This window comes from Tenrec ecaudatus, chromosome 5 (genome assembly GCF_050624435.1).
Source record: "Tenrec ecaudatus isolate mTenEca1 chromosome 5, mTenEca1.hap1, whole genome shotgun sequence".
Classification (NCBI taxonomy): Eukaryota; Metazoa; Chordata; class Mammalia; order Afrosoricida; family Tenrecidae; genus Tenrec; species Tenrec ecaudatus.
The window spans coordinates 148,646,511-148,674,230 of NC_134534.1; the positions used below are offsets into that span (position 1 = coordinate 148,646,511).

The 27,720-nt window shown below is 41.9% G+C and overlaps 1 protein-coding gene across 6 annotated transcripts in view; it reads left to right on the plus strand.

Annotated features, from left to right (window-relative positions):
- The window catches only part of PPARG (peroxisome proliferator activated receptor gamma), a 146,511-nt gene that overhangs the window by 1,961 nt on the left and 116,830 nt on the right, over positions 1-27,720 (plus strand). For 3 of the 6 annotated variants that reach the window (XM_075550042.1, XM_075550039.1, XM_075550045.1), the window contains exon 2: positions 26,973-27,053. The gene's annotated coding sequence lies outside the window, so the exon portion shown is untranslated. Of the gene's footprint in view, positions 1-26,642; positions 26,723-26,972; positions 27,054-27,720 lie in introns of all 6 variants that reach the window. The other 3 variants (XM_075550043.1, XM_075550041.1, XM_075550040.1) reach the window with 2 other exon arrangements.

Below are 27,720 nucleotides of genomic sequence, written 5' to 3' on the forward strand. Positions count from 1 at the left end.
TGTTCATTAGCTCTGCTTCTGCCTATCTATAGCAAGATGACCAATTGCTGATCGCCTATCTATAGCAAGGTGATCAATTGCTGACCCAAAGCAGAACTAACTTGCTGGTGCTGATGACTTAGAAATCCCTTCTGTTGCCGTTGTGGACCAACTCGACAGAACGTGTGTAGAAAACACTGCTCACAGATGCGCCTCGGTGAGCCCTTGGAGGGATATCCCAAAAGATTCCATGCGCGTTCTAAACTGTTTGCTTTGTATACTTGCAATCAGATTCCGTCAAATGCAGGTCCGGCTTGATTGATTTTTAATGTAAGAAAACCTGAAACAAAATGGGTTAGCCCAAAAAAGTGAAGTTTGTTACAAACTCATTCATTTTTGTCTTGTGTTCTTCACATGTTTTTCTCCTTTTTTAAAAGTTTTATGATATTTGATGTTTTACTTGCTAGTACTTATATATTAAAGGAGCTTAAATTGAATCGGTGATCACATCGAAATCTTAGTAACTCGCTGGAAGGGAAAAATAACCACTGGAGATGCTTTTATTTGTAAATCAGATGCCTTTTCAGATTTAAAGTGTTATTATTTTCTAATGATTGTAAAAATAATGCCATGAAAATTTTAATTACTATTGATGTCAGTAAGGCATAAAGTTTTAGAGAATTCTAGGCTAAAGGTTTGGGGGGGTTCCCATTCTTGTAAATTAAAAAGATTTTCATTTATTTTTAAAGTTAAAACTAGAATGCCCACTTGAATCATAATTTTTTATTACACTTAGAATACTTAGAAGTATTTTTGCGATTGCTATTTTTAATAGTTAAATACACGATTTTCTGGGAAGAAGCTGGATGCCTAAGTGTTCTTTCTTTGTATATATCAGGTCTACTTTTAAAATTATAAATTATTTCTTAAAACTACATTATTACTTTTTAAATCCCTGTGACATTTAAAATTTCTATAGGAAGAAAAAAATGTGACTTGGATTTTGAGTTAGAAGTAAATTCATGATCACAGTCAATTGCTCTTTTATTCGTATGTTAAATGCAGAAAAGCTGATGCATGTTTTCTCTCATCTATAATTCTCTGAAGAATGTTTGCTTTGAATCTTAATTTCAAGATAATCAATTATGTGTGACACGGCCGTGTTAAAGGGATGACTGTGATACTTATAAAAGTCTTAATGATACAAGCATTTCATTTCCTATTCAAATTATATTTGAAATAACAGAAGACTTCAGTGAAGTAGAGAAATGATAAAATAATACATATTTTATACTTCCTGGCCAATACGTGTACTTCTTTCACAAGAAGTTTGTCCAATGGATAGGACAGAAAACTTTGATCATTCTAATTTGTTTGTTGAATTCATTGTTACATATGCTTGGAAATATAATATCGTTCATAAGGTGCGGCAAATGTATTAGCAGAAGTTTTTGTTCTCATAAGATTCCACTAAATAAATATTAGTTGTTGTACAGAAATTTTAAAAAATTATTTAAGTTGCTAGTCTGTAAGTATAAACATTTTTCCCCTTTTAAAAATTATTAAACTGAAATTCTGACTTGCTATTCTTATTTTTCTCGATAGATTTTCACATAAAGATAGTTGGCCCCTAAAGCTATTCTTTATTTTCCCCATTAAGGCCTAAAAGCAACAAGAAATGCAACCATTTTAGTTGCTTACCTAGTAAGTTTGCAACCGATCAACTGACTCACAAAAGTTTAAGATCAGTAAATAATAATCTCACACACATAGGTGGAGTGTTGGAGGTCAAAATTTTAAATAGAAGATTACCTAAAATCTTCCTAGGGCAGTGGTTCTCAACCTTCCTAATGCTGCGACTCTTTAATACAGTTCCTTGTGTTGTGCTGTCCCCCCAACCATAAAATTATTTTCGTTGCTACTTCATCACTGTAATTTTGCTACTGTTATGAATTGGGTGACCCCTGTGAAAGGGTCGTTCAAGCCCCACAGGGGTCGCAACCCACAGGTTGAGAACCGCTGTCCTCGCGTGTCTTACTGACTCTCAAAATACAGGGCTAGATTTGGGGGATATATATGTTTTAAAATTGTAATTTAATAAAGATGATGTATTTTGATTTTTATTTACCCAATTTACTTAAGTAGGTGGTTGGAAGGAAGTTAGCTCAAGTGCAAGAGGCCATATTTGCGGGAAAACTTTTATAGATGTTAAAACAATAACTATCATTAATAATATTTCTAGTATACATTAAATTATTTTAAAAACAAGTTTAGGCATACATGATATTTCTCTTCAACTGTAAATGCACATCAGTATTTTAATAGAGTATTTAATGCACAATGTGAATGTTTATATTTTTCACAGTTTTAATTATTGTAGCTTCCCCGCTGTCTAGCTGGGACAAGTATCTAAGCCTCTATAGCTCATCGTTTTCTCTCCAGTGAGATAGGAAAAGTGTTGTGATTATTTGGGGTTTTTTTTTTAATTGTTGCTTTTTTAGTATGACTTTTAAGACTTTATCAGCACACTTGTATTATCTGAAATGACATGAGCTAGGCCCGGATTTAATTGAGTTGCTATTTTCAAGTGAGCCCGCATGGCTATCTACGTCATCACTAATTCTTATAAATGTTCATAGTTCATCAGTGCATGAGTTTTGACATTATTAAGAATCAAATAGAGATAGCACTTGCTGTGTCCTATTGAGCTCCCCCCCCCCCATCTCAAAGAAAGACAGAAGTCATTGTTTGTAAACAGAACGAGTGTCCCCAGGCCACTCTCTTAGGCTTGCTTAGGGAGCTCCGATGGAGTGGTGCGTTACAAGTCAGGCTGGTAATTAGAAGGTTGGCAGTTCTACTTCACCAGCCATTCCAATAGAGAGAGGCTTTCTATTCTTATAACAAGTTACACTCTCGGAAACGACCCCGGGGCAGTTCTATCCAGCCCTGTAGGGTCCCTGTGAGTCAGCACGTACTGGATGACGAGACCGGTTGGAGTTTCAGGCTTTCTTGGAGCGATTTAACATTCCTTAGCTCGTATCACCACCAGGCCTTTCTCTTCCTGAAAATCAGCATGGGACAGTGCACAGTGGGTTTTCTTTCTCTTCTGTCATTTCTCAGATCTAAAAGAAAGAAATGAACTCACGGTTGCCTCAATGTGCATCCATTAGAAAAGAGATTTTAAACGTTCCAGTTAGGTTTTAATTTAAATCATATAATGGTTTGACTCAGTCATGGTTTTGACTCGGTGCTTGCTTAGAAAACGTATTTCGTCCACTTTAGTGCATTTAGAAAAGAAATCCATTGCTAGTTCTAACCGATTTACGATCAGAAATAAACCAACAAAGCCCAACCCCTTTCATGTGTGGACTCATCCAGGGCAAATGATCCGATGTGACTAGCACAGGTTAAGACACCCTCTCTGACCTTCTAAGCGGAGCTCTGATTAGCCGACACCTGGGCTAAGCAGGCCTTCACCACCCGCGACAGATAAGGCGGAGGGAGCGTAGGCGTGTAGCCAATCTTTTCATCCTCAACTCCCACGGTGGCAGGTTTGTAGAGTCCCTTACTGGGCAGAGTCCTGAAATATGCTGCTGGTTTCTATGAAGGTGCCCCGATCCTCAGAATTGGGGAACAGTTGTTAAGTTCTACAATTGCCCTTGAGCGCTGTGGATATCCCCGGCCCTCTAACTGACCTCAGGAAAGAATCTAAGAAAGTGAGTGGGAAGGAGTTCTTTTTTATCCTCTCAAGGGATGCGTTTCCTCACACATTGGGGTTGGCGGGCAGCAGGGGCGCAGTGTGGCGCTGGGAGGACTCCGCAGCCTGGCCCTGACCATCCGTGTGGCCTGAAAGGCCGGGACTCTGAGCAGCACAGATTTGCAAGGAGTGTGTTTTGTGCCCCACCCCACCCCCCTAGTTTCCTTACTACTGAGAATAAGACCTGAAAGGAATAGAGGATATGCTAGGAGTTGGACAGAGATCAACTGGGGAGATAAAAAGTTACGGTGGTACATACTCTAACAACCCCCTACCCGACAGACACACACACACACACACACACACACACACACACACACACACACACACACACACACACGGCTCGTGAAGCAAAATCGGCCATTTGGAACAGCGTTGTTCTGGTGTGCCTTTGCGTTTATTCCGACTGACACCCACCCTGTAGGACGGACGGAGTAGAGCTGCTCCGCGGAGTCTGAAGGTTCTTAAGGGAAGCAAACTCTCCTGGGGAACTGAACTGCCCACTCTTGGTTAGCGGCTGAGCGCTTAACCACTGCGACACCAGGCCTACCTTTTTAGGGACAGGAATGACAGGAAAAGATATATTGCCCATCCATGGTGTTTTCGTTGGCTTGTTTGTTTTTTTTCCTTCTTAAAAATCAGCACGGTGTTTCTTGCTGGTGAAATACGTTAGTGACGGTTGTATAACGTGAAGAATATGATTAGTGTCACTGCATTATACAAGTAAAAATGTTTTTGTTTTATATGCAAGTGGCTTCAGAATGTCGTGGGCAAATTCCATTATCTTTTCATTCCATTTTTCCATGAACTATTTAGATCCTCTCCCCCTTCCCGGGTACACACACAAACACATGCACGTGCGGGGGAGGGGGATGCATCCAAAAAGTGTGTGGGAAAATGGAATTAAAAGATAATGGAAATTCTCCATGAACTTTGTGAACCTCCCCTGCGCGTGCACGTGTGTGTGTGTGTGTGTGTGTGTGTGTGTGTGTGTCCCACAATAAAATAAAAACAGTTTTACAGCCTGGGAAACCGTAAAGGTATAAGAATAAACTAAAAAAAAAATTCAACAGACGTTTTAATTCTTCCCCCAACCGATTTTGTCGTCATTGAAAATGAGTTGTTAATCGAAGCATAAGTTTACCTTAAAAATGTCACTAAAGTTAGGGCCATGAGCTAGTAGTTGCTTAATGTGATCAAGTGCCTCAGTATTGTCATCAGGTTTTTGTTTTCTCTTCATGTGTTTACCTCTCCCAGACTTGATCTGCCTCCTTAGAGAGTGAAATGATAGAACATTCAATCACATAAAAAAAACAAAAGCAAACCAACCAAACAAAAACTATGAAAATGTATTAATAATGCTTACTGCTGTGGCAGATGCACAGATTATAAATTTTCCTACATGCTTTATTTATCTTTACTGAAAATAAAATCACTGCATTTCTGTTTGGAATAGAAACGTATCAGTCACTTCAAAAACAAGCTCATTAATTGAATGAATCAGCTATACCATAGATGGTGTTTAACAGCTGGTATTGCGCCCCATCCCCTGCCGCCCCCCTAGGCCCCCAGCCGCCCCGAGGCCTAACGCCTAAGGAGATTGCGTATGTACCTGTCAATCACTTGTTACACAGCCTGGCTAAAATCTGTGAATCTAAGGCAGAGCATTCCAAAGTCTTACCCTACTAAATGCTCTTTTTTCTTGTCACCTGTATAAACAAGTTTTCGATTACATGTGGAAAGGGACCTATGTGAGGTTACTTTCGCTAGAGTCTAGAGAGTGCACGAAGTGTGTGGAAGAGAACAAATACGGGAATCGCCGAGACATAAATAACGCGAATACTTCAACAAATTATTTGCATGTGTCAGTGTGATAGAGAAGAGTGAAGAAATAGGATTCCTACATGTTTCTCTAAAGCATTTGGAATTCATTAGAAGCATCCTGGTTTTATTGAAGGCAATATTTTAAAACTTTGTTTTCAACAAGGTCCAGATTGGGTGGTTGGGGGCCTAGAGCAGCACAATGTGGACAAAAATGTCGATATTCGAGTGTTTCTAAATTAGGTCCCGGGTTGGATTTCTCCATCTTTGTTTCTCCAGCACCTAGTACAGTGCTTAGCAGCCGCTCCATCCGTGTTTTTAAAAGTATAAAGAAATACCGGCATGCCTTGCTTTATTGCCCTTTGCTGGGTCCCACTTCGCAGATGGATGTGGTTTTACAAGTGGACCGTGTGTGAGGACTGTGCCTTTAGCTAGTCCATGGATGCCAATCTTCTAACAGCATGGGTGTGCTCACTCGGAGTCTGCGGGCCTTTGGGTAATTTCCGCAAGCTTGCCAACTTCTTTCATGCTGCTACTGCACACTGAATATCAAGTATAAACATAATTTATACAAATGTAAACATAATTTATATCCCCTGGGCAACCAAAGTTTAAAATCCCTGTGAGATTCCTTGTGTTGTCTGGGGGTCTGGAAGCGACCCCACAACCTCTCCGCAGTATGCCAGTGGTTCTCAAAGGGAGATTCCCCAAGCCAGCAGGACTGGGATCATGTGGAACTTGTTAGAAATGCTCATTCTTGGAGCTTACCTTTATCAGAACGGGGTGGAGAGAGGTCAGGAAGGTGCTGTCATCTGTGTTTGCCTCCCCACCGCCCCCACCCGCCAGGTGAGTCTCGTGTGTACTGCTTGAGAGGCACCGGTCCACGGTGGCTCCTTTCCTGCAGTTCCACTTGATTGTTGGGGACCCTGTGGTCTATACACTCAGTTTGGATTCTTTGAGTAGGGCCTTACCTTTGCCCCTCATTCGGTTTTGGCCAGATTCCACCGCAGTGGTGGAACGTTTGGAGATCACTTGAAGTTTAAAGTATCCCCATTGCCTTGAAAGTTATTTCTTAGAGAAGCTCAGCGTGGCTGTCCATAAGCTTGGACTGCGAAAGCCTCACATCTCAGTTCAAGCTCCGCCGTTTCTTCTTACATTGGAGTGGTTGCTTGGAATGCTAATTTTCCAATTAAAAAGGTAGCCTCTTTAACGACTGAATTTCATAAGATCCCCGGGGATGATCTGGCTCATGTTCACTAGACAGGGACTTGAACAGCTCAGTTGCCGCTTAGTACTAGCGAAAAGCATGCTTTTCTTTAGTGAGTGTTTTTACCGCATTGCATCGCATTGTGAGATTCTGCGGTTCCAGGTTTGTGGGTTCCTGGAGTGTTGTGATTATGAGGTCGTTGCAGGCCACTTAGAAAGCACTCAAAACATCATGAGTTGGAATCAACTCGAAGGCAGTGAGTTTGAATTTCTGTTAAAAATGGTGAGAAGTTGCGGAAACAGAAGGATGAGTGTACTTAATATCACCGTATTGTACATGTAAAAAATGCTGAAGTGGTAAATGTCTTGTTATATGTCTCGGTAAATGTCTTGTCATTTTTACTCTCATTAAAAAAAAAGAATACTCTTTCCAAAAACAGAAAGCAATCCAGAAGCCCTGTGGGTACAGTGGTGAAATATTCAACTGTTAACTGTGAACAGTGGGCAGTGTGAACCCACAGCCTAGCCACAGCCAGGTCACTGAAGAAAGATGTGGCTTTTGTTAAAAATATATATAGCCTTGGAAACCACATAGAGCCGTGCTACCATGCCCTATAGAGTTGATAGTGGCTTGGTGGCAACCGGTTTGTTTTTCAGGGGGTTAGAAAGTAATTGGGCAATATGCTGTACAGTCAAATGCTATAATCCCACTTCTAGGATTTTTCCAAAGGAAGCATATAAGAAAACTCATATCCATAAAGCTTTCATGGAAACATTATAGGAACCTGTATTTGGAAGTAAAAAATATCCGAAGTAAGAGGACTGGTTAGTAAATTATGGTGCAATCAATCATCAAGTAGAATATATTATACTGGGATTACCCGTGACCAATTAGAAAGTAGCTAGCCACTGTGGGGAAAAAAAACAAGTAGAAAGTACTATCAGAATACTAATACTTATTAGCCACAGTCCAGTTGGCCCTTCTTCCTGGCCTATCTTTGCCCAGGGGGTGCTGAGGGTCAAACCCGGACATGCAAGGGAAACATCCTTCCACTGGGCCACCACCGTGCCCAAAGAACAGCCAAAGAGTGCTACCTTATCAACATATGTACACAAAAAAGTCAGAGGAAAGACACAACAAATGATATTAGTTAGATCATGTTACAGATCACCTGGAATTCACTTTACAGTTTCTCTCTTTTGCAACGTTTAGCCTGTAAATAATATAACCTTAAGCATATATTTTCTTTCGCTTTTGTAGAGCATCTGTGAGTCTGATAAGTACAAATCTAGGCAAAGTAAATGAGATACTGAGACTTCTCTGGCCCTGGTGGCACCGTGGTTACGCCTTGGACTGCCAACCACAAAGTCAGCAGTTCAAAATCACTGGCTGAGCTGGGGGAGAAAGAGGAGGCTTTCAACTCCTGTAAAGAGTGACAGTCTTGGAAATGCACAGTGGCAGTGCTACTCTGTCCTGCAGGATGACCGTGAGTTGGCATTGACTTGATGGCAGTGAATTTGGTTTTCGTTTGGTAACTTTTAAAATAGAATTGTGAACTGAATTCATTTGTATTACACCTGAAAAATTCATTAAGAGAAGTGTTTTAAGTAAGTAATCCATCTACAAAGTGAACAATCACATCTTGCCATTTGGATTTTTACTAATCACAGTACTTTGTCAGAAAGGAATGCAATCTTCGTTGGTGTATCCTTAACTACTACCTTTGCTAATGCCTCCTTTGTTAATAACCTTATGAATGAGATAGAATTACTAGAAAGTCACTGCCATCAAGTCGATTCTAGTGAGGTGTCTACTCCTGTAAAGCGTGGCTGTCTTGGAAGCCCACAGGGGCAGTTGCGCCGTGGCCTATGGGGTTGCTATAAGTCAGCTTTGGCTTAATGGCAGTGAGTTTGGTTTTTGGTTTACTAGCTAGTTTATTCCCATTAATGCCATTGAAGACATTAGGCACTCCATGGATCCTTTTTTGTTTTGTTTTGTTTTTTAACTATTGGGGCTCATACAATTCTTATCACAGTTCATACATATACAGACATCAATTGTATAAAGCACATCTGTACAGTCTTTGCCCTAATAATTTTTTTCTCCTCTTTTCTTTTTTTACATTTTATTAGGGACTCATACAACTCTTATCACCATCCATACATATACATACATCAATTGTATAAAGCACATCCATACATTCCCTGCCCCAATCATTCTCAAGGCATTTGCTCTCCACTTAAGCCCCTTGCATCGGGTCCTCTTTTTTTTTTCCCTTCCCTCCCCTTTCCCCGCTCCCTCATGTGCCCTTGGTAATTTATACATCGTTATTTTGTCATATCTTGCCCTATCCGGAGTCTCCCTTCCCCCCTTCTCCGCTGTCCCTCCCCCAGGGAAAGGTCACATGTGGATCCTTGTAATCAGTTCCCCCTTTCCAACCCACTCACCCTACACTCTCCCAGCATCGTCCCTCACACCCTTGGTCCTGAAGGTATCATCCACCCTGGATTCCCTGTACCTCCAGCCCTCATATGTACCAGTGTACCAGTGTACAGCCTCTGTCCTATCCAGGCCTGCAAGGTAGAATTCGGATCATGGTAGTTGGGGGGAGGAAGCATCCAGGATCTGGGGGAAAGCTGTGTTCTTCATCGGTACTACCTCGCACCCTGACTAACCCATCTCCTCTCCTAAACCCCTCCATGAGGGGATCTCCATGGATCCTTTTTTGTTATACCCCAATTTTATTGTGTAGACTGGATAGTCCTTGCTCGGTCTATATTTGGAAGGAGAAAGCAGTAACAACAACAAAGCCCCCATAACCAGTCTTGTTCAGTGTCACGGAGCTGTTTGTGATTGGGAACAACTCTAAGAGGAAGAGAATGAAACGTCGTGTGGCCCAGTGCAGGCCCCGAAGTTGTTATGTTTGCACTCGGTGTTACAGCCACTGGGGTGGCCTCTTAATGTTCTCAACCATTCGAGGTTCGCTTTTGTGGATTTCTTTGGGTCCCTGAATGGTTTGTTCTTTGGTAAACACTGGCAAACAGAGCTTCTTATAAACAGTTTCCTGATCTACTTATTTCTAAATCTACCTTCTTTTAGATTTCTTCTTTTAAAAAAAAGTGTATTCATATGGTGACTTTTTTTCTAAAATGAAATAATCTCGTGATAAAGTTATTTGGTTTTCTAGCTCCTGACAAAAACAGAACTTATAAATAGCTGATGTAGCAGCCTATCAAGGCAGACTTCGATTGCAAATGTTCATTATGAGGTTTGGAAATAATTTGTGATGGTAATTTTTTTTATTAAGTAGCATGAGGTTTCAAGTAGCGAGTGAAGAGAAGTTTTTCAAAAGTCAGCTAGATGCCTGTGTAGACATTGTGTAGGTTACATATGTGTGCATGTATACGCATATGTGCTTGTTGGTGTTGAGTTGATTGGGACTCATAGTGACACTACAGCACAGAGCAGAACTACCCAGTAGGGTCTTCAAAGATACAGCCATCCAGAAGCAGGCTGCCACGCCTTTCTCCTGTGGCGCACCTAAGGGTTCAAACTGCCAACCGTTTGGTTAGCATCTGAGCACTTAACTACTGCACCACTAGTGCTCCTCGTTCCTTCATAAAGGCCAAGGCAAACTTCACCTAAGAATATTCAGTTAAAACAAACTAGATGTCATGATACAAACAGCAAATCCTCTGATAACAAATCTTCTTTTCAATGAAGATGTACTTTTCCACCAAATATCCACTTAGCTCCAGCTTGGGGCCAAGCCCTGTTTCTGGTAATAGGATAAAGCAATGAACAAGACAGAAATCCCGTCCCTCCTGGAGTTTGTGGTTATTGTTATCTTAACAAGAAAGCTTTACCATGGCATGATGGTGGCTCTGAGGAGGTCAGACCGGTGTCCAGAGCCGAGGCGAGGCACCGTCACTAGGCTAGTGGGGATTCGTGTGGTGTCTGTGAGTCAGGTGTGAAGAAGGCACAGAACCAGTGCCCGTGAACATCATTCCTAAATCTCATGTTATTGTGTTAATTTAGGTTAGTAGGTGTCACATCTGTGAATTTGTGAATATTTATGGTTATACTACTTCTAAGGAGCCTTGGGTGTATGGGGTTAAGCACTGGGCTGTTGACCACATGGGCAGAATTTTAAATGCATACTCTGCTCTGAGATGTACAGCCTCACGAAGCCTTAGCAGCTCCATTCTGCCCTATTGGGTCATTACGAATTGGAATCATCTCAATGGAAGTGCCTTTATACTACTTCTATCTCATTCATAAAGTTATTAACAAAGAAAGTATTTAGCAAAGGTATTAATAAAGGATGCATTAACAAAGAATGCATTCCTTTTTAAGAAGATACTATTATTATTAAAAACCCAAATGGTGAAAGCTAATGGTGCCCAGCTATCAAAAGATATAACATCTGAGGTCATAAAGCTTGAAGATAAACAAGCGGCCATCTAGCTGAGAAGCATCAAAGCCCACATGGAAGAAGCACACCAGCCTGTCTGACCACGAGGTGTAGAAGGGACCAGTTATCAGACATCAAAGAACTAAATATCATATCAGTGGGTACCCACCTTCCTGATATGATCACTGAAGACAAACGTGTGCATAAGCAAATGTGGTGTAGAAAGCTGATGGTGCCTGACTATCAAAAGATATAGCATCTGGGGTCTTAAAGGCTTGAAGATAAACAAACGGTCATCTAGCTCAGAAGCAACAAAGCCCACATGGAAAAAGCACACCAGTCTGTGTGACTGCGAGCTGTCAAAGGGATCAGATATCAAGCATCAAAGAACGAAAAAAATCCTATCATTGTTAATGAGGGTGAGTGCAGAGTGGAGACTCAAAGCCCATCGGTAGGCAACTGGACAACCCCTTACTGAAGGGTTGTGGGGAGGAGATGAGCCAGTCAGGGTGCAGAGTAGCAACGATAAAACATAACTTTCCTCTAGTTCTTAAATGTTTCCTCCCCCCAACTATCATGATCCCAATTCTACCTTACAAATTTGGGTAGACCAGAGGACGTACATTGGTACAGATAGCAACTGGAAACACAGGGAATCCAGGACAGATGACTCCTTCAGGACCAGTGGTGAGAGTGGCGATGCCTGGAGGGTGGAGGGAATGTGGGGTAGAAAGGGGGAACCAACTACAAAAATCTACGTATAGCCTCCACCCTGGGGGATGGATAGCAGAGAAGAGGGCGGGGGGAGACGTCAGACAATGTACCATATGACAAAATAATAATTTATGAACTATGAAGGGTTTATGAGGGAGGGGAGAAAATGAGCAGCTGATATTAAGGGCTCAAGTAGAAGTCAAAAAATGTTTTGATAATGATGATGGCAACAAATGTACATATGTGCTTGACACAATGGATGTATGTATGGATTATGATAAGAATTGTATGAACCCCCAATAAAATGGTTTTTTTTAATCCAAATGGCAAAGTATGACTTCTTATTTTGTAAAGGTATTGTTTATTTTATAAAACTTCTCTTAATGAGTATTTTAAGTGTTATCCAAATGAATATAGTTCATAACTCTATTTATTAAAAAAATTACCAAACCAAATTCACTACCACAGAGTAGATGCTGATTCATAGGACAGAGTAGAACTACTGCTGTGGATTTCCAAGACTGTAACTCTTTATGAGAGTTGAAAGCCTCGTTTTTCTCCCACGAATCAGCTGGAGGGTTTGAAATGCTGACCTTGAGGTTAGCAGCCCAAATACTTAACCGCTATGCCAAAAGGGCTCATATAAGACAAAATGGTAACATCCCAGTAAAAATATGAAAAGTTATTTTTTTCCTGAGAAATCAACTGGATTTCTTTTTCTTTAAAATCCTATAAAAACTTGTGAATATTTAGGTTATTTTTTTAAGTAAAAGGAGATCCAGATATTATTTCAAATGTCTATTCTTTAGTCAAATTATGTATTTAAATTATTTTCAGTGACCATACGGAATAGCTTAATTGTCAATCAGAAATATACTTTGAACATCATGAAAGTTTGGGGAGGAAATGGTAAGAAAAAAATTAAATTTTGAAAGAAGTTATATGAGATGAAAATAATTAGAATGGATTGTTTTGTGTGTAGAGTTACCTGGGAAATAGGTGTGCTGCTCAATGGAGATATTACCAAAACTTTCTATTTTGATAAATTTTACCACAGTTCATTTATTCTACTCCATAAATTCCACAAGTGTTCAACACTGTCTTACATCAGAAACAAAATCTGCTCACTTGCAGTCAAACCCTCTAAATGATCAGATTCATACTTTAAAATCTCGAGAGTACCCCATTTTGGGCACATGAGCCAGCCTCTAGCGCTAAACAGACAATAATTACAGCTCAGTAAACATTGACTGGAAAATGAACAAGCGTTGAACACAGCATATTGGCGTGGCTGTGTTTTTAGATCACACGTACAACTCTGCTGTGTATTTGACTATGCCCGGTATACCAACTTCTCACCCTAACAAAAGCCCCATACACACAGTCAATTTTTTTATTATGCCCCTTAAATTTTTAAATGGCAGGTTGGCTTCTTCTGTCACATCCATAGTGTATGTATGAAATACTTATTCTGGTCACTAGCACTTCAATTCCAGAAATGGAAGCCAATTTTATTTTTACCTGAGCAAATCATGATTAGAAGGTAGATACATGTACTCTAAAATGTCATCTAATGCATATTCCATTTTAACTTGACAATGCCTGATTATTTGCTATCATGTTTTATCATCTTTATACACAAATTATGTGTACCAAGCAAAATTGTTAGCTCTCAGATACAGAAATTACATATTGTAGTTCTTATTCTTCTTACATATGTGCACTGTGTACCATCCCCAAAGCACAGCCTTTTGCGCAGGCGACGGTGTGCATGATAAATACTTCATAGTTACTTTAAAGTTGGGTTTTATTTTGAGGACATCATCCACACTACGACTCCCCACGGTCTTGGAGAATTCCTTACCTTCCTTGTTTCTATTTCATGTAACGCTCGTAGTCGTATGTAATAACGTGAAACTAAGATGAGAAGAGAATCCCATTCTGCCTTTCTAAAGTGACTAAAATGGTCACTAAGAAGGAAAAAAATGTTAATTATGGACATTTCACCTTGGATCTTGCTTTCAGCTGTTCTGATCAGAACAGGTTTCTAGTGGCCCGACGGCCAGACCACAGTTTTGCGTTCCTCTGTGCTGGCTTCCAATGGCAACTCTGACTAGTGCTGCTTTGCCCTCCAGCTGGAGAAGAGATTCTGATGACGTCCACTGCGAAAATGTTCCGTGGACTTCACACTGAATGAGGACAGTGACCCGGGTTCTCTTTCAGACATGTTGCTTAGGGTTATGGAAAACATTAGGAAGTTGACTAGTATTTGATACTGATAATGTAGAGGCTTACAATATTTAAAATACTTGTTCTGCTCTGGCCTTTGACTGGCGAGCATAAGCGGTATCATATTTAAGCTAGGCCGGTGGTTCTGAACATCTTCAAATCAAAATCCCAGGCAAAGAAATGGATTTCCGTGTAAAAGTAAATCCATTAGTCCGGCCTTGGGACATTTCGGCACACCTGCTCTACTTGGTAGGCCTTCACCTGTTGATATAGAACGAAGGTAGGAGCCAATAAGTAGATCAAGGCTGAGGGGTTGCAGCCAGTCCACCCTCAGGCAACCTGCCATTTTCCTCCTACCACCACACCTGTTCATCTCTTCCCAGGGCACAGAATTGCCCCATGAGAAATAAGCAGCAACAGAGAGACGTAACATGGTGGAAAGATAGAGCAAGATGGAATGAAAGCTAGAAAGCAATTGGAAACAATTTCTCATTGGGTAGCCAGGCATCTCTTTCATTCTTCATTCATTCATTCATACATTGCCTGACCCAGTAAATTGTACCGGTACTTAAGTGGGCACTAGGCATTAATGGCTACATTAATGCACGTGGTTACTGCTAACCATACCATTGGTTTCATCTGCCCAGTGGCACCGCAAACGAACTACCTGAGGATCGATTTCCCAATGAAAACCCTATGATCACTCACCATGAGTCAGAGTCAACTCTAAGGTAGCTAGTTAAAGTTCCTACAACTAGGAGTTTGTAGTGTACGTAAACCAAAAAGGTGTAACATGGAACTACTTAACCAATAGTTCCAAAGCAGTAGGTGAACAGTTCAAGGCAGTCTATGATTAAGAGCTAAAATTAATTAAGTAAGGTAGGAAATAAATGTCACAGAGTAGAGGGAAGGGTGAGATCAATGTGGAGTGTGTAGCTAAGAAAAACCTGCTCGAGGATGTGAAAATTGAACTAGATTTCAATAGTTTAGGGATTGACAGGGTAGCCTTAAGAAAACCATTCAACCTGGTGCTCCAAGACGTGAATGCAACATACTGGCATGAAGCAGGGAACCAATAGAGAGGTCTGAGAGGCTGGCCCAATCCCACAGTCCCCCCTCCCCACAGAAGAATTCACTTCAGAGGACAGCACTGAAGCTACAGTTGAGGGAGAGGGACATGTCTGATCAGAGCACACAGGAGCAAATGAAGGGGGAGCAAGAGAGAGTGGAGTACATCCTGGTCCACCAAGCCCTGAGGATGATGGGGTAAGGTTTCTCAATGAAATTCTCATTGGACACCCCTTGGTACCTTCAAAAAAATGAACAGGTGCATCATTGTGATGGGGCGGGAGGGTGGATTCCTCTGTGCAACATTCCCGGCCCTTTTCTTGCCATTAAAGCTTTTAAGTTTTTTGTTTTGTTTTAGATATCAAAGTTTATTAGTGGTTACTGGGGTCAGTATACAGAAAGTGGGGGGTGGAGGCTAGTGGGGATGGAAAAACCACATGGATTATGGAATGGTACTCTTGCAAACATATTCTTTTAATTGCTGTCAATAAGACTTAAACCTGTAAATAATTGAATGGGCAAAAGTTGTGTGATAGGTACACACGGGGGCTTCAAAAAGTTTTTGGGAGACTTCCATTATTTAAAGATTTATTTGCAGTCATCGCTGGGGCTATATCTTTCGGATCTGTTTGCTGGCTTGCTCTTCCACCTGCATGGCCAGGCGCAGTGCATTCCTGAAACCTTGGAAGCCTGCGAGGTACTTCGTAAAGTTGGCGAGGGTGGCTTCTGCTTTGTTGTCAATGGTCTGCAGGTCATAGTCAAGCTTCTTGGTCATCGTGGAAGAGCTTATGTCAGGTTGGCCCTTGCTTTGGGCTGAAGAGGTGCAAGGAGTCTTGGGCAGAAGACACATCTGTATGGACAAAGCTTTTAAGTTTTTAAGAATTTTTTTCATGACTGTTCCGTGTCCTTCAAGACAATCTATCAAGATTACCCCTTTGGGGTCCCCCAAACAGTCACCATAACACTCTGCACTAACCTCTCTGCCGTCAATTTAATTAGCCCAACTATCTCCTATGTCACTGTGTTTACAGAAGTCACTATGTTTAGTGGGTCTTTTGTTTTTGAAAGCACCTAAGCACTGGTGGTGTCGGGGTTATGTGTTGGAATGTTAACCATAAGGTGAGACTTTCTACTTCTGTATAGAGTGGCAGCCTCAGAATCCCACAAGAGCAGTCTACCCTGTCCTGTAGGGTGGCGATGCATCAGAATCAACTCGGTGGCAGTGAGTTTGGCTTCAGTGAGATTGTGACAAGTGTCTTGCTGAGAGAACTTGTTTGGGGCCATCTACTGATTCCAGAGACTGTTTATGGCATTTCGTTTGGAATAAGCCCACATCACTGAGCGAGAACCCCAGCAGTCCTACTTCATGACGTCACCTTGTATTGTATGACCTCACTTATCAAAAAGGACAAGAAAACGTAAATGCATAGAGACCAAAGTCCATCAGTTGTTACCAGGAGCTAGAGGGGGAAAGAAAAGAAATGGTTATTACTTAGGGAGCACTAAGTTTCTGTTCACGGTGATTGAAAATTTGTGTTGATTAAGGATAATAGATTCACAGCTTATTAGTGTTCATTGATGCCATTAAATTGAAGTGGCAAAAGCAGTGTGGTCGATCTAATTTTCTACAACAAGGACAACAAAGAATAATTGATGAGAATGCTTAGTTAAAGCAAAACATGGGATTTGGTTGCTTCGTTTGTGGGTTGGCTTTGGCTGAGCTAATTAGAAAAGCAAAACAATGCAGCTAATATGTGAGAGGGCTTCTGAAAGCTCACTGGGAAATATCGAATGAAAAGATCATGGAATTTTATCATGAGCCTTTTCAGGTCCCTTAGGATTTATGTAGAGAGAGGGAATGGCCCATGCAGTTATAGAGGGCAGCAAGGGCTAAGTCCCCAAATCAGATGTTAGGCTGGAGGCTTCTCCTGACTCACAGATCAGCAGGGCCTGATGAACCCAAGACTGGAAGGTCAGGCAGCAGACTGCTGGCTGCAGAGACAATTGAATCCAAGACTGATAGGTAAACTGGCAGGGGGCGGCAGGCTCCTGGGATTGGCCAGTCAGATGGAAGGCTGCTGGCTCAACTCCAAAGAAACAGAGCTCAGATGATAAGCCAGATGCAGGCTCCACATCCAGCAAAAGGCAAGCAAACTTGACCAGGGCATTCATAGACACATATTGGAAGCAAGCTACAGTCCTGAGGAAACTGCTTTTCAATGCCAAGCAGATAATACTTTTTTATTGCAGTTGGAAGTATGCATCCCCATTGATTACATACTTCAAATTGCATGGCTATTCTCACCCTCCTTCAGACATTTACTATGCACGTCAGTGCTTCTGTTCTCCCTCCTAATCCATTGCCAAACCTTGCAAGCAGCCATCCAAATGGCAGCAATCGGTCTTTGACACCTGGAGCAACAATGGAAAGAATTGAAAGAAGAAGTGGAATGAATGATCGAGTGCCTCTATGTACAACTGCCTCTTTCGTCATGAAACCAGAAGGACTGGATGGTGCCTACCTACCATTACTGAATGTTTTTATCCAAGTCTCCGCAGAGGAATCCTGATCAGATTTTCATGGACTTCAGACTTTCGGGAGTCGTTGAGACAGGCTGAACTCCTGAAACCATTGCCCTGAGATAATCTTTAGCCTTGAAACAATAAACTAAAAATATCCTTTAAGTCTTCTTTAAACCAAACAACAGTCTGGTTAACTAGTAAAAAAAAAAAAAAAAAAAAAAAGCCTGCTATGAGCATTGTACTCTTTTAAAACTACCAATGTGAGATCAAGCTGATAACAGCAACTCAGAAGGTTGTACAGGAAACACAGGGAGAAGTGGCTTTATCTTCCCAGGGGAGAGGGAATAGTTTGTGCAATTGAAGAATGTAATCAACGCCACCGTAGCGGATATGCGGGATTGTTCCATTGGTGCAGGTTTTTCATGTGTGTTTTCAACTACAATAAGAAGGAATTATCCTCTTAACACAACAACAAAAATTTCAGGAATGGAGATAGGAAAAACAGAAACGTCGCTGCCATCGAGTCGATGCCCACACAGCAGTCCTGTAGGACAGGGTAGAACTGCCCCTGTGGGTTTCCGAGACGGAAACTCTTTGTGGGAGTGAGAGCCCCATCTTTCTCCCGAGGAGCAGCTGGTGGTTTCGAACTGCTGACTTCAGACTGCAGCCCAACAGGTAGCACGTGGAGAAGGGGAAAATAATTCTCGGTGTAAGAAAGCAAAGCCTACTATGAAGAATAAGCATGGGGCTGGGGAAACTTTGCAGAGGTCAGTCAGTGTGAAGCAGCTCACTCCCGAAAGTGAGCAGCGAGAACTGTGCTTGGAAAGGTTGTCAGGGGCCTAAGTGTGGGTCTTATCCTATCACCTGTGGGGAGGCCCCAGGTCTCATGAAGGAGAGTGAGATGGTTTAATCAGAATATTAATTTGCCAGAAGACTGTCCAGATGTTCCAGCTGTGCTTCTGGCCGGTACCCCTCATGCACAGCCTCCATCCACATCAGGGGGGGTTTCTGTGTTGTGTGTGCCAAGCAGGTTTGGTCAGAGCTTCCAGACTGACACAGAGGAGGAAGGAAGACCTGGCCATTTCATGCTGAAATTCAGTCATTGAACACCTTTGGGTCAGAATGATCCGTCCTGCCGCCTGTCATGGGAATGGTGTGGGCCTGGGCTGTTGTGTTCTGCTGCGCATGATGTGGGGCCAATGGCAATGTGACAACAACAGTGTGCCAAGAAAACCGTTGGGAGTCTGTGGGATGCTCTGCCCATCAACACCAGGAGAGCAGATGTGAGACACTCCAGAGCAGTACGAGGTACTAGTATTTCATATGTGGTTTATGGATTGAAGCCGGTGCACACGCTATTGGTTACTGATTTGGCACCTGGCAAGTTCAGATTGGAGACCAAGGGTTTGGAAACATTTGTTGCCATAACATGACCTTATATTTTATGAAGATAACCACAGCAGATTAAAAAAGAAAGGAAAGACTCTCCTTAAGAGCCACTGCCCTGAAGGTACAGTCAGTCATTCAGTCACTCCTTTGTAGGCCACGGGTTGTGCTTCTGGAGACACAGCAGTAAACAGGATGCACCAGGCCCTTCCCTGAGGGTCTCACTATCTGCTAGGCAATCCTTCCCTGTCACACGATTGCTAGAAAGTGAAGGAAGCGCGGCGCTCAGCTCCCGATCAGGAAGGTCTATGGGAAAGACTGCCAATAAGTGTTTTGTCACTAGAAATTTGTTACACGATTAGAGACTGGTCACTTGTCACACAGAGCTGAAGGGCCATCTTTTAAGGAGAAATAAATTAGGTGATTTACAAGGCCCCTTCCCACTCTAAACTACTATGGCTCCCTCTTCGGTTATGCTAATTCCGTTGAACACATGTCTTGCATAGATGACTGTATCAGAACACTAGCACATCCAAGTTCCCAGACATCTACATCACGACTTGTATTTAAACTTGTTTCTATTTGAACTATTTAAATGCAAATTGGATATTAAACCTATCTGTGCAGTTGCTTCCACAAAACAACAACAAACAACATTCATTACCATTGAGTTAATGGCAACTCCTGGAAACCTTATATAGAACAGAGCTTCACTGCCCTGTGGGTTTCCTTCCCAGTCTCTAACTCTTTACGAGAGTAGAAATCCCTGGCTTTCTCTGGAGCAGCTAGTGATTTCGAACTGCTGACCTTGCAGATAGCATCTAGCTCGTCACCACTATGCCACTTGAACAACAGCAAAAACCCAAAGTATGAGTCTAATGCCTCCGGAGCTGCCAAGCCAAGGTTAATCTTTGAAGTCAGTTCCTCTTTCATGTGATATTTTCAGCACCACGCTGATGTCTGCAGAAGTGCCTTGTGTAAGTTACAACCATGCTGCTGATCTTTAAGCCACGCGCTCTTTCCCCTGTGATGTCATGTCAGTGGTGGACAAGGGTAAGCATGACTACTCATTTGGGGCATGTCTTTGGGATGCCATTTTGATGTAAGTGAAAGTTCAAGTAACTTTCCCAAAGCTATTTGGCCTAATTACTCAGAATTTGCAGATGTTATTGGCAACAGTTCATAACTAGAACGTTCACAGATTATTTTCACTCTAGAGATTCTGGCCGACTTAGACTCCTGTAAGAATTCTCTCTTCCCCAAATGAGATTCCGTCCAAAAGCACTGCTACTAGGGTTCCGGTCCATATATGGACACATTGATTCTAAACAACACATGTGTAAGCAGGCCTCGGTGATGAGCACTGACAAGTTTTCCCAGGGAAACACTTGTCTTGGTCTCCTGAGAGACGCTGTCCATTGGGGAACATTCTCCAGGCCTACGCTAGCAGAATTTTGTTGGGAAACCTTACATCATTCACCCTATAGCCCTGATATTGCCCCTTCAGGCTTCCTCTTGCTCCCTAAACTCAAACCATTGAGAAAGAACATGATCTGAGGTCCTTGTGGTCGCGATGTAAAGAAGATGGGGTGGTGTACCTCTAAAATCGCAGATTTGTTCTGGGAAATGTTGGTGGTGGTGGTGATAGCCCTCTGTACCCATCGCAAGGGGGACCCTGCACCGTTCCCACATTGCTCTTCTGTTTAGGAAGCATTGGAGAGATGGAAAGACCAGCTTCAGAAATGGATAGGCGTGGGTGGGGGATATGTCGAAAAACCATAGCCGACACACACGCTGATATTTTTATTTACTAAAGAGTTATTTGAGGTTGCAGCAATACTTTTGACTCCACCTCTTATTTGGAGCAAATTCCAGGATGTTGATAACTCAACCGCAGGTATCAGGCGAAGAAGAAGCGAACACAATAGTTATTCCTTGTATCCAGGCCACTTGTAGGTCCTTCCTTTTATCAGGAGGCTTCTGTTCAAGTGTAATAGAATCTTCCGTGGAAATAACCCATTGTCATTGCATAGTATTAAAAGAGCTTATGCTTTTCATGTAAAATATGTATAGAAATTTGACACATGGGGTCGGGACAGTGCTTGCTATGTAGAAGGTGATCAGTTTTTACTGTCTGTTCTTGAGTGAGTGTGGGGGCGATGGTGGACAAAGCATTCCAAAAGGAATCGGTAGCTGCACAGGCCCAGGAATTGGTAACTTTTAAAGACAGGCAAAGATGTCTTACTTACGATGGCATTTATGAGTGGGGCGGGGGGAGATGTTGGGACTTTCTTCTCCCATAGGCAGTTACAATCTCAGAAACCTAGGTTCTACTCTGTCCTAGAGGGTCATTATGGGTCAGCACCAACTACAGGACAGTGAGTTTGCTTTGGTTGGTTTTATAAGTATGAGGGGGCATCAAAAATTCATGGAAAAATACAAGGAAAAGATAAGGAGATTTTTTTCATGAACTTTTTGAAGCCCACCCATCCCACTTCAACTCAATGCAACCCCACGTGTGTCAGAATAGCACTGTACTCCCTAGAATGTTCAGTGGCTGAGGTTTCAGACGGGGGTCACCGGGCTTTCTTCCAAGCAGCTTTTGGATAAGCTCAGACCTCCTGCCTTTCGGTGAGCAGCCCAACACCATCCAGGAACCCTAATTCTGCATTGCACCCTCCTGCAGGCAGTTGGAAGGTTCCCCAGGGGCACAAAGATTTAACACTCATCTGCTAATCCAAAGTCGGTAGTTCAAACCCACTAGCAACTCTGCCAGAGAGGAAACCCGTCAATCTGCTCCCTCAAAGATTTCAGTCGAGGAAAACACACGGAGGCAAACCTTCTCTGTCATAAAAGGTCACAGCCAACTCAATGGCACACAACAACGACAACACACGCAGGGACACAAGATGTGGATTCTTGTGTCCTGTTCATTCTCTGTCCTCGGGGCCTAGAGCACTGCTAACGAAGATGTTTGTTTTAATATTTTGAATCCACAGACTTACCCTACTTTCTAGTAAGAAATAGCTACTGTGCCTTCTTTGAAGTAGTGTTATTTTTGTTGGATAACTTTGTTTGTAATTGATTTATAGCAATTTAATGAAAATATTTAGGCAGAATGCTTTCCTTCCATTTGGTCTACCCTTGAGTCTTCTCCACAGTTTACATCCCTAAAAGGGCCAATGTTGGATTTAACTATTGTTATAAAGGTCTGTCCCTTAATTATGTCAGTCACCAAAACAAAAACAAAAACTTGCAGATAAAAACAGTTCATATATATTTATTGAGCACTTATGCTGTTTCAAGCTCTATTTTAAGCACCCTCCATATATTATCTCATTGATTCTTTATGTAATGAGAGCTGTGAATGCATATAATAGGGTATATAGAAACATGTGAGATAGTATATATAAGGAGACACATACAGAATATCATGAGATTTTTTTTTCATCTTTTGCTGTGGAGATGAATTGAATAGCAACTTCTGTCCATTGTTTTGTTCCTATTGGGTAGATTCCACCTCATGGTGTTCCCAGGTGAGCAGAGGTGAACTGCCCTCAGGATTTTCAGTGCTGTCACGTTTCAAAGCAGATGGCTAGGCCTTGTTTTCAGAGGCACCTCCGGGTGGGTTGCAAGTCCAGTGTGGCAGCTAGCAGTGGAGTGCTTTATTGTTATATATAACCTGTAACATGTAACAACCTGGGGGAAAGACGTCACTGCCCATCTTGAGTCTGCCTTCCTGCGGAGTCAGTCAGCTGTGGTGCAGGGGAGTGGGTGAAGACTCACAGGTTTTAATTGTAAGGAATAAAAATGATCCATTTGGGTGCGCTTACAGACACCCATCCTTCCCTAACCCACTAAAGAGAACTTTAATTTGACACCACCCCACCCCTTCCCATACACTCAGAAAAGTTGATCTTGGAAAGTCAGTTCTGAGACTCTCGTGATGAAACGCTGGGGAGTGAGGAGAACAAGCTTGGACGTGAACAGCTGGAGGAGATTTCACTCACGCCACATCGTAATATAATACTGGTGGCATAGTGGTTACTCAGGGGGCTGCTAACTGCAAGGTACAAAGTTTGAAACTTCCAGCCCCACTTTGGGAGAAAAATGAGGCTTTCTACTGCTGTAAACAGTTACAGTCTCAGAAACTTGCCGGCGCAGTTGTGTCTTACCCTCTAGGGTTCCTATGAGTCGGCATCACCTCAACAACAGTGAGTTTGCCTCTTTGTGATGCATAATGCAGAGCTGGGAAAGGTGGGCACTCAGTAAGGAAGCCTGAAGAAGGATCGGTGGATATGTATCCCAGTGCCAGTGAAGAATAAGGAAAAACAACCCAAATCTGTCTTGGAAGAAGTACTGCCAGATGCTCCTTAGAAGCAAGGATGGTGGCACTTGGTGTCATGTTGTCAGGAGAGAAGGACATAAGCTGAGGGGCAGCAAAAAGGAGGGAGACCCTGGACGGGCTGGATTGCCCCGATGGTTGCCACAGTGGCTCAGGCGTGACCACGTGTGTGAGGATGGCGCGGACAGAGCCAAGTTTGGTTCTGTTGCACGTATGGTTGGGACCAACCAGGACCAACGCAAGGGCCCCTGAGGACAACAGCAAAGTTGAAGTGCTCAGATGGAGGTACCAGGAAAAGAGGCTGCAATTGCAGTCATCTGGCAGGATAAGGATGAGGAGAAACTGGTCTCCACGTGGAGTCGCTGGCTAGTGCAGCCAGCTAACTGGCCGCTATCCAACAGGTTACAGGCTGTGTCCACCCAGAGGTGCTTTGAAAGGAAGGCCTGGCAATCTACTGCCAGCAACATCATCCATTGAGCATCCTGTGGCTCATGGTTCTTCTCGGACACAGATAGGTCACCAAGAGTTGCCGTCAACTCCATAGCAAAGGATGGGTTTGGGTCTCCAGGTAGCTAAGGGAGGAGGAGAGCATTTTAATTGAGGATGGGCAAATTATGAGACACAGCAGAAGCAGAAGGAGGGCTGGGCGCTGGAGCCATCTCATGCCAGCTCTTGAAGGTCAGTCAGTAACTTCTCCGCCGTTTAGGAGTCCATTGTCAACTACAGCCATTATTAAACATTTCGTTATAAAGACTTGCAATTAAATACGTTATATTAAATACAAAGGTTAAAAAGATAGTCAAGCCAAAAGCACTCCCTAATTGTTTTACACCGTGGAGGTTATAGTTTGTCTGTGTGTCTGTGTGATAGAAATAATGATGTGGGTCACGGTGCCATCTCTGCCGACTGCCTTCGGAAGCTTCGCATTGGTAGCTGGGAATCAGTCATGGGAATGTTTACACCACAGAAGTGAGTAAATGCTGCATATCAGGCCTCCCCTCCCCCTACTCAGGGGGGCCAGTAGTTAAACATTTGCCAGCAGATCAGAGGGTGTGCTTGTATAGTGTAAAGACTAAGGGAGAAGCCTGGTGACTTCCCCTTGAATTTCAGTGGAAGGTGGAGGCAACAGAGAACTGGATTGAAAAGTAAACATAGGAAATGCAGAAACAAGAATTCAAATAGTTTGAAACTCTTGAGTTGGAGTTTTTACAAGTTATTATTGTTGATGGTAGTTTTTGTGTGAATGATAAGGCTCAGAGAGTAAATGTAATGCTAATGTACTTTATTTTTTCCAAAAATGAATACTATATTCAAAATTTTTTGTGTTAGAGCCTTTTCTGTTGGAGAATCTTAAGGAACTAGTATTAAACAATTAAAATGAAGTTGGTTGTAAGTACCAGATAGCTAGTATTGTTGTTGTTAAAGAAAGGTTATTTTGTGTCCTAGATTATTTTAAAGAAATATTGTCAAAATGAATCCCATGGAGTTTATTTTTAGTTTTTACTGCTGTATTGGGGATGGGGAGGGGCAATCATATGGTTCCTAAAATCCGACTTAGTGCTAGGAGTCATTATTTTAAGATGTCTCAATACTAAATCTTCCTTGTCTTTCTGAGATCAATTTGATTGTGATGGCCTATTCTTTTGATATGCTATTGACTTTTCTAATGAGCATTTTATCTATCCTGGAGCTGAGCTTTTGCTCTTTGTTGGTTGTCTGGTTTTTGCCTTTACTTTCTTCCTGCCTGCTTCTTTATGGATCATGTGCATCTCAAAGAGAAATCAGTGGGTGGATGGAGGAAATCCAGTAGGACCTAAACTTAACTTGGAATCAAGATTTTGTTACAATTTTTCTGTATTAATATGCCCCCTTTATCATTACGCAGTTAAGTCCGTTTTTGTAGCTACCATAAATATGAAAAGTCTAAATGGAAGTTCATTTTGAAATAGAGTTACTTCTCATATTTTAGTATCACTACTTTTCTTATGTTGACTAGCAAATTGGAGAATTTATATCAATTGCTATGGTAGAAGTCAGCAGCCACGCTCAGGAAACTCAAAAACACTCACAAATTAGGTATTTCTATAGAAGAACATGCCCCACACGAAAAAAAAACAAACCTAGTACTATGGTTGATGCTGCATCTACAGTAACAGACTTTCAATTTCCAAGCAGAGTTTTCAGCACTGCTAGGGAAATTCACAAACAAAATGCCACTTGCTATAATATATATTCTTGAATATTACAATATTTTTGTAATGGAGGGAGGACATTTTATCCTTCATGATCTCCTTAAACATGCATTAGATATTTGTTTGTTTGACATCAAACCTAAAGTGAAATGTATTTGAGGGAAAAGAAAATTGGATTGTTTTTGTATGTTAAATGGGTAAAACGTTTTTTGGCTTGGAAATTGGGATTAGTAAACGCCAGTGATAAGGCTGTTGGCAAGAAACGATGTTGTGTCTTTATGAAATGTGATTATCCTCGGGCTCCTGGCCCCTTCCTAAGAGCCAGCGGTGACATTCTCGGACCTGGATACGTTTACTTTGGCAGTTGGCTGCTCTTGCTGGTCTTCCTTTAAAAGCTCTGTTAGATCGTTTGCATCTAACCCAAAGTCTGACTTCGATCCACCGGCCCGGAAGAACAGCATAGAACTCCATGGAGCTTCCAAGGCATCATTTCTACTGGAGCGGGCTTCCCCGCTTCTCTCCCGCAGAGGCAGCCGGCCTTGCTGGCTTGTCTGTTAGCACTTGAGCACGTTAGTTACTCTGTTACCGAGGCTAATGTAAGCTAACCCTGCACCATCTTCCTGCTAGTATGTTTGAGCTCTGGTTGTGGCCATTGCATGGCTCTATGTCACTGAGGATTTCCATCGATTTGTCCATCTTCGTTTCCACATAACATGTCCTTTACGAGCAGTTGTTTTTGTTTTCAACTTTCTATGGTTAATTGGGTGAAGATTTACAGAGCAGAGAATCGATTGTAATTCAACAATCCATCCACATTTACTTAATCTCGGATTATATTTCCACATCTTCACTTCTAAGGGATGTTGTAGTTGTATTTCTTTTAAGACCGATTTGTTTGTCCCGCTGGAAGGAGGTTATTTTAATTAATAGCATCTTTGTATTATTGACATTTTATCAAGCACCTATCTTTTGAGGTTATTGATAATCCCTTTCGGATCTGGTTGTAGGTGTCGTTATTAACTTGGCGCAAGAGATGAGTGAGATAAAGAGCGCTGACTCATGATCAGTCACAGATCAGGGGAAACAGGTGAGAAGAATCCAGCGCATGTCTGTTTTATCACATATTACCAAGATTCTCCAGCCCTGCAGAGTTTGCAGGGAGTCATTTGATTGTGGGTTACTTCTATGGAATATGAAGGTAGGCTCAGGGGAACAAGCAGAATGAGGTCTAACAGAGGAAAGAAAATGCATTTCTGGATGTATGTCTGGGCAGCACAGGTTGTCTAGGAATATTGAGTATGCATATTTGTTTGAATTAAATTCTTGTTTCTTTTTAGTTTAGGTTGAAAGAAGCCAACTGTAAGTCGCAGACGCACAACAACAAGGCCATTTCCTCAATCAAGAATCACTCTTAAACGGTAGGAAAAGTCACCATTTATCTTACAGAGTTTGTGTTGAAATGGTATCTTTTTAAGAGAGCATGCAAATGCTGTATGGTCTCTTATTGCAAAATTTCTTGGAGAACTTTTATTTTGACTAGGAGAATACTTCAGCAGGCAGCTGAAAGAGTCCACAGTAACATATTTGTCTAAGACAAAACAAAGATAGACCTAGAATTTGAGAGATGACTCATCCTAGAGCTTACGTCTCTAGTTCATCCTCTACATCCCCAGGCCACAATTATAGGTAAATTATATGGTTATGCTATTGGTAATCAAACAATTTCTGGTCACAGAGGAGAAAGTAGCTTTATGTACAAAGGACTTCAAAAAAAAGCCATGTAAAATGAAAAAAAAAACATAATGGAATTTTCCCATGAACTTTTTGGAGCCCCCTTGCATGCCAGTCGTGTGCCATTCTTGGACAAGGCACTTCTCAGTTGCAGGTAGTGCCCTACATTGAAACTGTGTCCTGCCTGGTCCTTACTTAGTGGTAGAGGACTAGATTGCAGTGTGAATAAGGTTTTATGTAGTTTGAAGACTGTTAATTTCAGCAAATTTCTAATGTCACAGGATGGCTCATTTCCCCAAGATCTGCAGATAAATGAAATCCTACATGTTGAAAAGAATTGTCAGAGAGATAGAT